Source organism: Eptatretus burgeri, chromosome 11, assembly GCF_056783735.1.
Source record: "Eptatretus burgeri isolate ZD-2024b chromosome 11, Ebu_testis_v1, whole genome shotgun sequence".
NCBI lineage: Eukaryota > Metazoa > Chordata > Myxini > Myxiniformes > Myxinidae > Eptatretus > Eptatretus burgeri.
The window spans coordinates 67,977,063-67,993,908 of NC_140971.1; the positions used below are offsets into that span (position 1 = coordinate 67,977,063).

Genomic DNA, 16,846 nt, shown 5'->3' on the forward strand with positions numbered 1-16,846 from the left:
TATCACTCCTGCAGACTTCAAGTCTCATCTCCTTTAACTCTGTTCTCAGAAGATAAATTTTGTTTCCATCCTGCAAATGCTTTATCGAAGCCTCTAACAACAGTGAATAAAACCTCAAATAATAGGTCAGAATGATAACACCAGACATCTCTCGAGCCTCCAATACCTTATTGCACACAGACCAGACCCTCTCTCTTTCTCAAAACTGTCTGCCAATAGCATTGAGCATCCTCTCCTTGTATAGTTGGCTAGTTTCCTCCATTAATAACATGCATTGCTCATCCTTTGGAGGTGTCCCTGAGATCAGCGTACTGGGTCCAATCCTGTTTGACATATTTATCGACTTTGCTATCTCTCTGGGAATTCTGTAACTTATTCTCTCATGACTCCACCTTGTGTAAGAGCATTAACCACCCCTCTGAGAAGAAGACTGTGGCGGCATTTCTTTATGCATAACTTAAACTATGATTGGGTGTGAATGCCCTCCCCCAAGTGACATAAATGAGTTTTCTATAGAAATGGTGCAGTCCATGGAACTTCTTGACCTAAAAGTTTGTCACAACCTGTCTTAGGCACACCCTTATCCCCACACTCCATAGCTGGTTGCTACATTGGAATAAATAGTCTGTAGAGCTAAGTTCTTGGCTTTTGGCTGCAAGGTCATAGCGGTGTTCAACGAATGAATCCGATGTGTGATGGAGTACAACTCCTTACTTTGGCCTGGTGGACCAGCCCCTCACATTGCCACCTTCAATGTAATAGAGCACAACACTTCCAGAAAGTTAGTATTGTCATGGCGGTGGCATCAGCCAATCTGCCCAGACACACCGAGTCAAATTTAGGGCCTCATCGCATCTTTGCTGAGCTCAATTTGGTCGTCCAAGGTCGATTGAGCGACACACCAGACTCCTCTTCCCACTGAGCCACTCAAAATGGTAACTTGAAGCAGTTTGTCATGCTCGATGAGGAAGGGGTTTGAACTTAAAAGCGAACCATCCCAACAAATCTGTCGTTTTATAGAACTTGTAAGCCTGTACAGCTTTGCCATCGTGGTGACTCAAAAAAACTCAAAACGAGACCCAGCTCATCAATGTGTGTATTCAAGAAAAGGGGGAGGAAGAACAGGAAACATGCAAACATTTTATATACAAATGCCAAAATTAGCACCCTGGGTTTTGTACGGACAGAAGAGTCTCATGTAAACTAATCCTTAATGGGCCCTCAAGCACACCACGGTAGATGTACCAGCAGAAGGACAAGACGGAAATACCGGTTACGGCCAATACTGGTACCATGAGATTCTTTCTTGAGTCAACGGCTCCACAGCCCGGTCAGGGAGGTTCAGTGCTCACCACACCGATGAGGACCCCTGTTCTCATGCAGGCGAGAGGTGGAAAAAAAAAAACAATTGTGCCGATCCTGCAGCATGGATCTCCCTGCTCACACAATGGGCTCGACTCCCACCAGTCCACAATGTGACCTCTGGATAACTTGATTGGTATTTAACCTCTCCGGACTGGCATGTGACCACTCACGGATCCCAGCCTCAACCATAGGTGCAGAGGCCTAATATGGGCACCCTGCACACCCCACCTATGATGTCACCCTACCCTGTCTGCCCCCATACTGATTGGTTGTATGGCTGCAAATATCAGGTTGATGAGTGCCTCCCCTGAGCCTCTCGACTCTTTACAAATGTTCCAGGCTCACGCATTCGCACAAAAACTAGCACCTCTTCGATATTGCAAGGCCAGATTCCACTATAAAGCACAAATAAAACAGATTGCAAAGGATAGAACATGAAAAAGGGTTTCAAGGGAGAAGTGGTTTTAGACACAAACATGAGGGAGAGAAGACGACAGCTTTCTATACAAATAAATGCATACTCCTTTATCACAATTGAATGTACTAGTGCATGCCCGTACGTGCGTGGCCGTACGTGCAAACAAAACAAAAAAAAACTTTCAAACCGCGTGCCAGAAACAACAACCACACAGGCCGTTCCTTCGCTCTCACGTGCCCGTACGTGCGTGACCGTACATGCAAAAAAATATATTAAAAAAAAACTTTCAAACCGCGTGCCAGAAACAACAACCACACAGGCCGTTCCTTCGCTCTCGCGTGCCCGTACGTGCGTGGCCGCATGTGCAAAAAAAAAAAAAACTTTCAAACAACCACACAGGCCGTTCCTTCGCTCTCGTAAACGACGACTGGATTGGGGCATTGTGTTTATCTATAAATGCGCATAAGAAATCGAGAAATTATTAGAATACAGTAAGTCATCACTATCCGGAAGTAGTGCGTGCTTGTCACTGACTGGATTGGGGAATTGTGTTTAAGACAATCGAGAAAGAACAGAAATCGAGAAAGAAAGAATACAGTAAGTCGATAAATCGAGAAAAAAAAATCGAGAAAGAATACAGTACTCGTCACCATCGGGAAGTCCGGAAGTTCGCATATTATTCGCAGTTACGATTATTCGCAATTTAGTTTTAATGGCCAATTAGCGCCAACGTATTTTGCCTTTTCACAATGTCATCGCAAGGAAAAACACAAAGAGAAGAGGGGAAAAAAAAAAACTTACGTGCAAAAAAAAAATTTACTTCCTGCTTCGGAGAATACCAGCTAACTCTGATGTTACCGAAATTTATGCACCGTCAAATATGAAAACCATCATAACTTGGGGCATTGTGTTTATCTATAAATGCGCATAAGTAATCGAGAAATTGTTAGAATACACGAAGTCATCATTATCCGGAAGTCCGTACATTGTAACCCGTAATGGGGAACGCGGTTGAGGTTCTCTTCTCCCATCGGCCACGCCCACGCAGCAACGTGTCCTGTCATTGGTTGGTAAATAAATGGCCATAACTTGGGAAGCGCTTGTCTGATTAATATCAAACCTTGAAAAGGCACATCCTCAGGTCCCCAGCAAAATACCTGGCAAGTTTCAATTAGATCGGACCAGTGGTTGTCGAGAAACAGCGGTCACAGACACACACACACACAGAGACACACACACAAACACACACACACACACACACACACACACACACACACACACACACACAGATTGCTGGAATTATAGATAGACTAGTACATGCCCGTAAAAATAAAAATAAAAATTAATAAATAAGTATTCAAACCGCGAGCAACAAACAACAACCACACAGGCCGTTTCTTCGCTCTCGCGTGCCCGTACGTGCATGGCCCGGAAGTTCGCATATTATTCGCAGTTACGATTATTCGCAATTTAGTTTTAATACCCAATTATTCAATTAGCGCCAACGTATTTTACCTTTTTGCAATGTCGTGGCAAGGAAAAACAAAAAGAGAAGAGAAGAGAGAGAAAAAAAATTTACTTCCTGGTTCGGAGCATACCAGCACTCTGATGTTACCGAAATTTATGCACCGTCTAATATGAAAACGATCATAACTTGGGGCATTGTGTTTATCTATAAATGCGCATAAGAAATCGAGAAATTATTAGAATACACGAAGTCATCATTATCCGGAAGCCCGTACGTTGTAACCCGTAATGGGAACGCGGCTGAGCTTCCCTTCCCCATCGGCCACGCCCACGCAACAACGTGTCTTGTCATTGCTTTGGTAAATAAATGGCCATAACTTGGGAAGCACTTAACTTGTCCGATTAATATCAAACCTTGAAAAGGCACATCCTCAGGTCCCCAGCAATATATCTGGCAAGTTTCAATTAGATCGGACCAGTGGTTGTCAAGAAACAGCGGTCACGGGGACACACACACACACACACACACACACACACACACACACACACACACACACACACACACACACACACACACACACACACACACACACACACACACACACACACACACATTGCTGGAATTATAGATAGATGATAATGAAGGGAATAGCTATTTCTAAGCTACACAATCTTAACCCCTAGCAGCCATTTCCACAACAGTATATTTTGGTCAGAAGCTGTTACCAGGCCTGCTTCTCACTCATCACAGGGAGCTGTCACATTTGTGGACCAATAATAAGACAGCTGGTGGCTCCACAGCCCTCCATCCCCTCTCTTTCATTCAGTAATTATAGTCATGATCCATTCACTCAAACCAGATCACCAAAGTTATATGGGTATATCAAGAATGAAAGACCTCCTTACTCTTCTCAAAGTGCAAGCTTTCTGCTTACCTCCACTTCTTTGGGTCCCCTTCTTCTTTTGCTTCCCCCATCACAAGTTTTCCTCTCCTGCATTTCCCTCCAGGCCTTCAAGACTGCAGTCAATCGCCACTTAATATCCTCGCCCATACTTATCCATGAATTTGTATCAATGTTAAATCTCCTGCACCCTTTGTCCCACTCATGTTGTCAAGCCTTTGCATGCCGAGCTTGCGTGTTCCCCTTCCTCCCGACATTGCTCAGTTGTTCCATACGCCTTGACCTCTGTACAAGATACATTCAAATATGAAGGTCTCCAAATTGATAATTCCAGAATGTGTGAATGTGAACTGAACATGTGCACACGTTGTTAATGGAATGTTTACTGCATCATTTGACAGGGGCAGTGGTGTGTCATGTGTTGTTTGTGCAGTATGTACTCGTACACTGGAGATGAACCACTTTCAGCTTGCATGAGAAATAAGGTGCACACTGATCTCAAAATGTCAAAAGATTATGCACCTTGGGTGCCAGGAAAGTTTTCATAACCAAAAAGCCACACAATTCTCCATATCTCAGAACATAGTGATCATAAAGGCAGCGAGAGGAGGGTAGTTTCTGGACAGCATTGTGATTATTAGTGTAGTAGATAGTAGAAAACTCGTGCAAATTATGATACAAGCATCAAATTTGGCATTTCTGTTCTGCAGGGCTTTCTAATCAAATCTGCCCAATTGACCATTTGAAAATCCAAGATGGTGGCCATTTTAGCCTCCTGAAGTTGACTTTTTGCTTAGAAGTATTTGTAGTTGTCCGATTTGCATGATCTAAGTGTGGATTCCTATGTTTTAAAGCCTGCTGGAGTAGCTTTTCCTGTTTTTAAAGCTCCCTGAAACACTTTTTTTCTGATTTTGCACATTTGTTTATGATTTTCATACATTTGCATGACTTAACATGTATGTAGTAGTAGCTACTTATGCATGGGGTGTAGGGGTGTAGTGTTAGAGGTAGTACCTTTGTTTCAGCAGTCAGCCACATCCCTTGCATGGACTACTGGCACTGGTCCTCATCACTGGCCCAACTCTCATCTATGGCTCCAAGAAGTTGCTAGTGCACGGCATCGGCCACACCCTGATAAACCGCGTTGGCTCGTGGGCTAAACTAGATGAGGGTAGCACACAGAAGGTCTCTGCGTGTGATGGAGTACATCTAGCTCCAAATTTCTGAAGTGCAGGAAGTTGATGAAACAGATGTGCTGATTGAATCCAGGCCACTTATCAGTCCTTTAATCAACATTTCCAGTTCATCGCCAAGTAAGAATTTCTTGAAGGAGTGATTGTCAGGCACTACCAAGGCACATTGGTGACATCACTACTGTGAAACTCAGCATGGGGTTCAGTGTTAGATAAGTAGGAATTGTATGTTGGCATCATTGTTGACATCATACTGCAACAACTTACTAGTGTCCCAAATGTTGCCTAATCAACCCCGGATCAGTTAGGCAGCAGCACCTGAATCGACAGGACGTGCCAGCGTGGGAGAGCCGAGCCAAGGATAATAGGGTTTTAGTTATCTGGATGGTGTACAGATCGCATGGGACTTATGACACTGGATGAACGATCGGACTAGGCGTCAGGCAGATGCATAAACCTAGTTGTATCCCAAACAGGAAAGTGTCCATTATACATGTACAGGGTGGTAAAAGGATAAACCCTCGACCCTGAACATCATACTGGCCATCGACGCGAGTTCTACTGGTAAATCATGGCCATGGACGTGAGTTCTACTGGTAAATCATGGTACACTGTCTAGACTCTAAACCAAGTGTTGCCTATGTCAGGAGGTTAAGAAAGAAGATCTAAAGTCCCCCCAGGCCAATCCTGCCAAAAGAGGAGATGATGGGTATATGAACTTGGCAAGGAATATTCCTCTGTTTCACTCACTCAATGCACTACCAATCAATCTAGACCCTGCAAGACTTGACGAAGGTGGTGGGATAGAGGAAACCTTGAGTCAAAACAAGGCACGATATCATGAGAGTTGCAGGCTTCTATTTAACAACACAAAGTTACACAGAGCTGAAAAAAGATCAATCCCTGCAGGTGCTAGTGATGAGGGCAGTAGAAGCAAGATCCCACGTAAGGTCCAAGAAGCTAAAACACAAGAATGTTTTCTTTGCGAAACCCAAGGGGGTGAGCTTAGAGAAGCAATGACAATGAAATTGAATAAGAGAATAAACAAATGTGCAAAAACTCAGTGATAGAAAACTCCTTGCCAAACTGTGTGTAGGAGATGTCATAGCACAAGAACTGAAATATCACCCTGCCTGCTTGGTGGCACTGTATAACCGAGAACGAGACTACCTGAAGGCGCAGGAGCAAGAGAAAGCACAGGAGCACTGGAAGGAAGCATATCCAATTGCTTTCTCTGAACTGGTCACCTACATTAGTGAGATGAAAACTGCCAGTGATAGTACAGATCCACCCATTTTCAGGCTTGCTGATATGGCCATGCTTTACAAGCAGAGGCTGGAGCAGCTTGGTGTTGAATCGCCTGATGTTCATCCTACTCGACTTAAGAACCAGCTGCTTTTTCACATCCCCAAGCTGCAAGCTCATCGCCAAGGACGAGATGTTCTGCTGGCTTTTGAGAACGATGTAGGCTCAATCCTCACACAAGCATCCAATTACGGTGAAGCGATCCATCTAGCGAAAGCTGCTGGGATAATAAGACGAGACATGCTCCATCAAAAGTCGCATTTCAGCAGCACGTTTCACGACACAGACCTAGAACAGGCTGTAACACCATCACTTCTGCAATTTGTATGCATGGTCGAACATGGCACAGACATCAAGTCCCAACTCCAGCATGGAGCATCGAAATCTGACCTTTCTATATCACAGCTCCTGCAGTACAACTGCTTTGCCAAGTACAAGGAAGGAACGGATGTCCACAGGCATTCCAAGGACCGTGAGACACCTTTTGCAGTCTACGTTGGCCTGTATGTGTTTGCCAAGACGAGGAAGAGATAACTCATTGACATGCTCCATGAGAATGGGCTCAGCATATCATACGACAGAGTCCTAGAAGTCTCAGCCCAGTTAGGAGAAGCAGTTGTTGCACGGTATGTGGAAGATGGAGTCATCTGTCCCCCAGTCTTGAGAAAGCAGTTGTTCACAACTGCAGCAGTGGACAACAGAGATCATAATCCGACTGCAACCACAGCTCAAACATCCTTCCATGGCACAAGTGTATCCATTTTCCAACATCCAAGCACTGAAAATGCTGGCGATGAACGTGAGCTGCTCAAACTGGAGTCAGAAATGAAGGTGAAGAAAGTTCCAGAGCTTCCAGAAGCATTCACCAATGTTCGACCAGCATACATTACGAAAAAATCCCAATCCTCCTCCAGTAGCAAGCCAGTCCTTACCAGCACCCGAGTCAATCTGGTCACACTTGAAAGAAGAATATTCTTGGTTGGAGGAAGTGTTCCTCACTGAGGATGTGGCTGATGCAGGCTGCATCACATGGTCAGCCCACCATGCAACACAGAAAAAGAGCCATTCATTTGAAGTGAGCATTTCAGCACTGATGCCTCTGTTGCAAGACCAGGCTCACTCTATTGCAACGATCAAACATGTCAAGGAGAAGGTCTGTGATAGTGGCTTTCCTGAACCCAGGGCAGACACCTGTCATTGCTGCTGACCAACAGTTGTATGCTCTGGCAAAACAAATACAATGGCAGTGGCCCGAATATGGAGAGGACAAGTTCGTTATCATGTTTGGTGGACTTCATATAGAAATGGCTGCACTGAGATCGATAGGAACACTACTACAGGACAGTGGCTGGACCAGTTCCATTGTGGAAGAGAGGTGGCCTCATCTGGTACAGCAGAGTCTTTCCTGTCTGCATCCAGTGTCACCAGGACAAGACATGTACACCAGATCACTGCATGCAGCTTGTACAAACTGATGAAGGAAGCATACCATGACTACCGCTCTGATGAGTCTTACAGATCAGATCTAACCTTTGAAGATTGGTGTGAACAATGGAGGCAAGAGAGTCCACAGTTCCAGTTCTGGAGTCTGGTGCTGGACATGGAGCTCACCATATTCACCCTTATCCGCTCATTCAGAGAAGGAGACTTCAACCTGTACCGTGAAGCACTTTCAGAACTGGCGCCTTACTTCTTTGCGAATAACAATGTCAACTATGCGCGATGGATCCCAGTTCACCTCCGAGATATGATGTCGCTTGAGCAACAACATCCAGATGTGGCCATGGAGTTTCACAAAGGGAACTTCGTTATCCACAAGTCGAGAAGAGAATTCTCTGCCCTGGCAATCGACCAAGCCCACGAGCAAAATAATGCAGTCATCAAAGGTGACGGAGGAGCAATTGGGTTGACAGAAGACCCGGCAGCACTTCGTAGGTGGATGGTCGCTGGACCCGAAGTGAGTCGTCTAGTAGTTGGATATGAGGCCATGTCTGGTATGAAAGATGCAACCAACAACAGCAGACACCATGAGCAGACACTGAGTCCCCAGAAATCTTTCTTTGAAAAGGTGAAAGCACTCTCTGCAGTAATGCAGGAGATGGGCAACCCATTCCAAGAAGAGTCAGCCGACCTACTAGTACTTGACATGAAAAACATTGCAGACCCAACTCGAGCTGAAATGGTAGCTACACATCACCAGCGGGGCAAAGAGCAGTTCCATTCATTCATGGAAGGGCTACAGAATGAAGGTGAATGTCCTTTCTATCAACCAATCAAGAAAAACATTGTTTCTTTCTTCAAACAAGAGCAAGCTGGGGGAAGTTCTAAGGAGAAAGCCCTGAAAGACGACTGTCAGCTGTTCTCACGACTGTTCATCTCATGCCAGAACAGGCAGTGTGACTTGCAAGAATTCTTCAAGCATGAGAATCAGTCACACCCTGCATCTCTCAGTGACAGCGGCAAGCTTCATACATGTCAGAAGTCACAGCTGGCTGAAATTCTTGAAGCGCAAGTGAACATCCCAGACAGAGAACCAAGGGGAGATGCAATCATCATTGATGGCTCAGCACTTATCAATGCCCTACCTCCACACACTTCAAAGATATTTGATGACTATGCTAAAGAAGACATCATCCCAAAGGTGGAATCCTATGGTGCCAGGTACGAGAGGGTGGACATAGTGTTTGATGTGTACAAGAAGTCAAGTCTGAAGTCCGAGGCAAGGTCGAAAAGGGGGCAAGGAATCAGAATAAGAGTGACAGGAACCAGTAAGACCCCAAGTAACTGGAGAAGCTTTCTTTGAGATGACAGCAACAAGACTGAGCTGTTTCACTTCCTTGCGGAAAAGATGTGTGAAGCACAGACGACAAGCACAGTCATTGTCACAAAAGGAGAAGATGCCATTAGCAACACAAGGAAGTCACTGGATGCTGTGTCTCCATGTTGTCGTGAAGAAGCTGACACTCGAATATTTGTACATGCCAGGGATGCAACGACGGATGGTAGCAAGTCCATTATCATGAAGGCTAATGACACGGACGTACTAGTCAGAGCAATATCTGTACTGCCATCCTTACAGGAACTAGGTCTTGAGAACATGTGGAATTCCTTTGGCCAAGGAGCAAGGCACGATGGATTCCAGTCCATGAGGTAGTTTCTGCAATAGGGCCTGAGAAAGCTAGAGGGATCCCATACTTCCATGCGTTCACTGGATGTGACGTCGTGTCTGCCTTCCACGGAAAAGGGAAGAAAACTGCATGGCAGACTTGGAACGTCTTTGATGATGTTTCTGAAACATTCATCAATCTCAGCCAGCATCCAACATTGATTCGTGATCTTGACCTGCAGAGGCTGGAGAGATTTGTTGTCCTCATGTATGACAGATCAAGCGCAGCCACTGGTGTGGATGGAGCAAGACTGGATCTCTTTGCCTGCAAACTGAGGCCGTACAACTCAATTCCACCAACACAGGCAGCCCTCAGAGAACATGCAAAGCGTGCGGCCTATCAGGCTGGGATCATCTGGGGCCAGACAATCATCTCCAGTCCAGACACGAGCAGTCCCGCTGAATGGGGATGGATACAGAAAGGAGAGACGTGGCAGATATGTTGGACAACACTACCCCCTATTGCAGCCAGCTGTCAGGAACTGACCAAGTGTTCCTGTAAGAAAGGTTGCAACCAGAGATGCAAGTGCTTTCAGTCAGGGCTCCCCTGCACAGTACTCTGCAGCTGCATATGTAGACAGTAGCAGCTGGAGCAACATTCGCATGGTATGCATAACTTTGAACATTTACTTGCCAGGGCCCGGTTGCAGAAAGGCCTTAGCTTCATATGACAATCATTAAAGTGGTGCAAAATCAGAAAAAGTGTCAGGGGGCTTTATAAACAGGAAAATCCACTCCAGCAGGCTTGAAAACATAGGAATCCACACCTAAATCATGCAAATCGGACAACTACAAATACTTCTAAGCAAAAAGTCAACTTCGGGAGGCTAACTTGGCGGCCATCTTGAAAAATGGCCGCCATCTTGGATTTTCAAATGACCAATCAGGCAGATTTGATTAGAATCCCCTGGAGAACAAATGTGCCAAATTTGATGCTTGCATCATCATTTGCACGATTCCTCTCAAAAATTGCTGTTATCTGCCCCACTATATGGACAAAACCTGGATGTCCTTTTTCCATCCAAAACCCAAAAGGTAGTTGGCACAATGAAAGCATTCGGACTCACCTCCACCAAATAAATTTAGTGTGCAGGCATCAGCAAGAAAACGATGATAGTCATCTTTTGGGATTCTCATGGCTTTCGTTCTCTCCCATTGGGTTCCAAAAGGGACAACTGTTGCTGATAACAGTTACCTCAAGGTGTCCGAAAAACAGTTTCTATGAACCATGCAGAAGAAACATCTGGAACTTACACAGTCAGGATTTCATTTCCATCACATCAGGCTGTTCAGGTGCAAGGATTATTTGAAGAGCAACATGTTGGCAAGACGATCCCACATTGAACTGATCCCACATAGACGATATTCTTTGGAATTTATACCTAGTGACTTTTGGTTATTTCCAAAAATGAAAGCCTTCATGGTCACAACTTCTAATGCAGATGGAATTCTTCTGTTGTATGCTCATCATTCATCTCAACCTTCACCTCAAATGGCCTTACTGCAGACTCGGCTCGAGATAAGTCAGAATGTCTAAACTGTGTCTTTGCCTCCAAATCTTGTCTACCCAACCCATCACGTTCTGTCTCCATCTTACCCCGACGTACCCACTGTTAACTGGACTCTGTGTCATTCTCATCCGAGAAGGTGGAGAAAATTCTGTCCAGCCTTGACCCTGCTTCGGCGAAGGGCCCAGATGACATCAGTGCCCCTTGTTCTCAAATCCTGCTCTGCTGTACTTGCTTTCCCTCTATCTATCCTATTCAGGCTGTCATTCTTCTTTAAACACTTCCCTTCTGCAAGGAAGTCAGCAAACATCAATCCTGTCCAAAAGAAGGATGCAAAAACAGACCCTACCAACTATAGGCCAGTGAGCTTGCTTCCATTTACAAGCAAAGTCATGGAATCTATCAATGCTGCTGACATAAAGACTTTCGTATTTTCAAACAAACTGATCTCTGACCATCAGCTTGGATTCATCACAACTTTGGACGTGCTTCTGCTTCTCTCTCAGAAATGGTTGGAATCCCTTCATCTCAAACGAGGTTACGACCGTCTCTCTGGACCTATCTCTTGCATTTGACAGTCTGGCATCATGCTTTGCTTGCCAAGCTCTCTACCTGTGGCATAGAAGGAAGGCTGCCTTAATTCCTGAATTTCTAACTTCCTCCACTCACGGTCAACTTATTGCCATGAATGAACCCCCTCTCCCAATCGAGGCTGAAGTTCCCCAAGGCAGTGTTTTGGACCCAGGTCTTGTTCCTCATCCATACAAATCACTGCTCTGATGCTCTAGAAACCCTCTTATCCATTTTGTAGATGACTCCACACTGTCGTACAGTACTGCAATCCATCTGCTAGGCAGACAGCAGCTGCTTCTCTCTCTGCTGCGATGAAAATTATTACACAATAGTCTGTTAAATAGAACATGTCCTTCAATCCTGGAAAATCTCAGTCACACCCTATCTTTCTGAAAGGATGATAAAACGAACCCTTAAATATATTTCCTTGGTCATTCACAGAAAGAGGTTCAGTCTCTTGAACTTCTAGGCTTCACCATCAGCCATGACCTTTCCTGAGCTGACTACATAGTAAAGCTGGCCTCCAAAGCTCGAGTTGCAGACTGGACATCCTCCATTGATCCAAGTCTTTATTTTGAAAATTAGAGCTACTCACAGACTACCTAGCCTTTGTCCATAGTTCAATGGAATACTGATCTCTGCTATAGGCTGGCACCCCAGCATAATGTATCTGTCTCTCCCAGATTCTGTGGAAGCTAAAGCACTCAAAATTACTGGAATCTCTGGTGATGAGACTGAAGCACAAGGTCTGTTGCATTCACATTGCAGGACTATCCATGAGATAGACATAAAACTGTGGATCCTGTCTACTAACATTACTTGGTAAACACTGAGTAGAACAGCTTATGTTTTGTATCCCACCAATAGGCTGGATCTACATCCAGACATTAACCAAAATCTAATCAGCTTGTTCTTGTCACCTACCCAACTCATCCACAAGTTTTGAAATATCATGCTATATATATACGTAATTTTTGGCAGTATTTCTCAATTGTGAAGGATGTTTGTGTGGTGTGTGTCTAAAGGGGTCTAACGGTTCTTCAAGTCGAGAAAGAGTCTAAGGGGTCCAAAGGGTCTATAGGACTTGATAAGGGTCTAAAGGGGTCTAAATGTCTAAAGATCTAAATAATGTTTTCCAATAGTAGTTAGGATCTAAAGGGGTCTCAAAGGTCTAAGGGGTCAAAAGAGGATCTAATGGGTCTAAAGGTATAAAAGGTCAAAGGGTCAAATGGCCTAAGCACTCTAAAGGGTGTAAAGGTCTTCAGGAGTCTAAGGGGGCTTTAGGTGTAAGATAGATCGAAAGCAACTAAAATGTCTCAAGGTTATAAAGGCAGTAAGGGGCATAAAGAGTCTAAAAGGTCTAAAATGGTCTAAAGAGTTCTAAAAGGTATGTTCAACAGTAGTTACAGGTCTAAAGGGTCTAAGCCCTGAGAGGTCAAAAGGGTTTAAGGAGTCTAAAGTGTCTAAAGAGGGTCCAATGAGTCAAGGGGTCTAAGGGTTCTCAAGGGTCTTAAAAGCTCTAAAAAGGTATTAAGTGGTCTAAAAGGTCTTAAGGGATCAAAAAGGTCAAAGTGGTATAAAGATTTGAAAGGGGGTATAAAGGGTCTTCAAAGATCCAAAGGGTCTTAAAGGTCTAAGGAATCTAAAGGTTATGTTCCAACAGTGGTTACAGGTCTAAAAGAGTTTAAGGAGTCGAAAGAGGGTCTTAGGGGTCTTATGGGTCTTATGGGTCTAAAGGGGTCTGGAGTGTCTAAAGAGGGTCTAAAAGGTTTAAGGGTCAAGGTCAAAGGGGGTCTCAAATGGCCTCAAGGGTCAATGAGTCCAAAGAGTGAAAAGGGTGAAAGGGTCAAAGGGTCAAAGGGTCAAAGGGGTCTAAAGGGTGTAAAGGGGTTATAAACACTCGTGTTTTAACTCAAACAGTACGTAATTAACAGACACTCATGAGGGTCGACCAAGGCTTGAACTCGGCGAGGATTCACTGTCCACACATGTTTTTCGGTTTTACACAACTGGTCAAAAGTTTTAGAACACCCCCATTTTTCCAGTTTTACTGAAATTTAAGCAGTTCAAGTCCAGTGAATAACCTGAAATAGTACAAAGCTAAGCAGTAAACTGCCAGAGGTTAAAAAAAAACAGTTTAGGTTACCAAAAACTGAAAAATAATGTAAATTTCAGAGTTGCTAAAAAAGGCCCTTTTCAGGGAATAAGTAATGGGTTAGCAACTGCAGCTGTTCTGCAGCAACGGAAGTAAATTAAGCCTTGAAAGTTGATGCAAACAATTCCTCCAAGTGACCCAACTTTTGTTGATTATTTACAAACCCTCTTTCTGTATAAAAGCAGTGTTAGAACAGACTGTGTTGCTACACCCTTTGAAGAATTATTTGGACAATATTGCACTTCAGGAAGTGGTATATTGCTATCATAATGGTGAGAAAAACGATTAACAAAGGAAGACAGACAGACCATAATAACCCTTAAAAGTGCAGGTCTTTCCTTTCGAGAAATTGCAAAGAAGCCAAAGTGTTGGTGAGTACAGTTTCCTACACTATCAAAAGGCACTTGGAAACTGGAGGAAACTCTGACAGGAAGAGGTCTGGCAGACCCAAAGCCACAACACAATCAGAAGACAAGTTTCTGAGAGTCAACAGCTTGCGTGATAGGCGGCTCAGAGGACAGCAGCTTCAAGCACAGCTTAACACTGGTCAAAGTAAGAAAGTCACAGTTTCAACTCTGAAGAGAAGACTTTGAGCTGCAGGTTTGACAGGTCGAGTGGCAGAAAGAAAGCCATTCCTAAGATGGCAAAATAAGAAAAAGAGGCTTGCTTGGCCATGAAGCACCGCCAATGGACTACTGAAAACTGGAAGGTCTTATGGACCGATGAATCAAAATTTGAAATCTTCGATTCATCACGCAGGGTTTTTGTATGCCGTCAAGTAGGCGAAAGGATGGTTCCTCAGTGTGTAACACCAACTGTCAAACATGGAGTAGGAAGCGTGAGGATCTGGGGCTCTTTTGCTGGATCTAGAGTCGGCGACTTGCACAGAGTGACTGGCACCCTGAGCCAAAAGGGCTACCACAGCATTTAGCAGTGCCATGCAATACCCTCTGGTCTACGCCTAGTTAGTCAGGGGTTCATCCTTCAGCAAGATAACAACCTAAAACATACCTCCAGGCTATGTCAGAACTACCTTCGAAGAAAAGAACAAGACGGTAGGCTTCAAATCATGGAATGGCCAGCACAGTCTCCAGACTTAAACCCCATCGAGCTGGTTTGGGATGAACTGGACAGAAGGGTGAAAGTAAAGCAACCAACAAATGCAACACATTTGTGGGAACCTCTGCAACAGTGTTGGGAAGAACTTTCGGAACAATATTTGATTTCAATTGTCGAAAGAATGCCACGAGTATGTTCGGCTCTTATATCTGCAAAAGGTGGCTACTTTGATGAGACAAAAATTTAAAATAAATTTTGTTCAACAAAACAATTCCTTGAATTCTTTTTATCTGCAATTGTTTGTTCGTTCTATGCTTTAATTTCAGAGTACATTGAAACATTAAACTGCTTAAATTTCAGTAAAAACTGGAAAAAATGGGGCTGTTATAAAACTTTTGACCAGTAGTGTATATACAGTATATTGTTACGAATTCTGGCCCGCCAGGCGTGCGAGCGATTGCGTAACTCCAATCGCAACCGCGTCGCCCACCGGATGGACAATTCAGTCGTGACCCTCCTGGAACTACCGCCAGGAGCCAGTCACGGGTGGGGGTTTAACCTCACCACGATCGTGCCAATTGCCCACCCGCGCAGGATAGGGTTGCTCGCCAAATTCGACCTACCCAAGTACCTGCGCGAGTGGTCGACCGGGCGATCGTACCTCGCCGCAGGTCGGCCTAGGACACGAACCGCTTAAGCGGTCCGTTCCGTGCTACAGTGATAAGCGAGCGGTGTTATCGCCGACCTCGACGGATCAGATTCTCTTCCTTACCCTGGGTGTTCAAAACCCACTACTAATTTATTCCGCGATTCAAGATGACACTTTCAATGGGGAGACGACGAACGGGATACATTTCACACAAGGACATTTATTACAAAGCACATATTGCACAGACAACACAAGCAAGGAATCATGCAATATACAAGCGACAAAGAAAGTACTACTACCGACTACAATTATTATTTACAAGCACAGTCACTTCCACAGTTCTACTTACAGGACACGGCGCCACAGCATCCACACAAAAACCCGAAAAAAAGTAGGGACTTCCCTTGGTGGCAGTCGAGTCCTCCTCCCACGACCGTTAGCGTGGTCGCACCTGGCCCCGACCTCTCTCGCGGCCGGCGAACCCTCTCCGGCACTCCTTGTTCAGACGCGCAGGTCCACCACACAACCGGCAATGCCGCGTCTCCCGTCCGTGCCTCCTTGGACAGGCCACTCGCCAAGCCACAAGCGCAGGACCAAGACGACAGGAAGACAAAGACGAAGACGAGGGCCAAGACGACAAAAGACTCAGCAACTCTCGGACGACAAAGACTCAGCAACGAAGACCCAGGCAACAAAGACTCCAAGAGCAGACGAGCGAAGAGGAAGAGGGCGCGCCCTGCCCGTGTCCGTCCTTTATGGAGCGGGGCTTCGCCCTTCGCAACGCGGGGCTCCGCCCATCGCTCCGCCCCATTCTCGGCTCCACCTCCCTTTGAGGCGTTTTGAGAAGCCTCTCGAAAGGGGGCGTGCCCTCACTCCGACCGCCTCACGCCGCACATCCACCAATCGGGAGCGAGCCGCCCCACCCCTCCCCTTCACACCAAGAGTGGGGAAAATTCAGGCGGAAGAATTCAGGCGGGAGAAGTCCGTTCAGGCCCCGCAACAGCCTTTCTTGCAGCAATCCTGCGTCCTTCCTGTAATGGCTCGTGCCGCGGAGATCGTCGCTGCGTGGTCCGTGGAGGACGGCAT

General features: G+C 45.3%; 1 protein-coding gene and 1 pseudogene across 6 annotated transcripts in view; one reads left to right on the forward strand and one right to left on the reverse strand.

Moving 5' to 3' along the window:
• WDR35 (WD repeat domain 35) overlaps positions 1-16,846 on the reverse strand; it is a 152,663-nt gene that overhangs the window by 107,623 nt on the left and 28,194 nt on the right. The window lies entirely within an intron of this gene.
• On the forward strand, positions 1,240-7,652 carry LOC147017286 (uncharacterized; annotated as a pseudogene).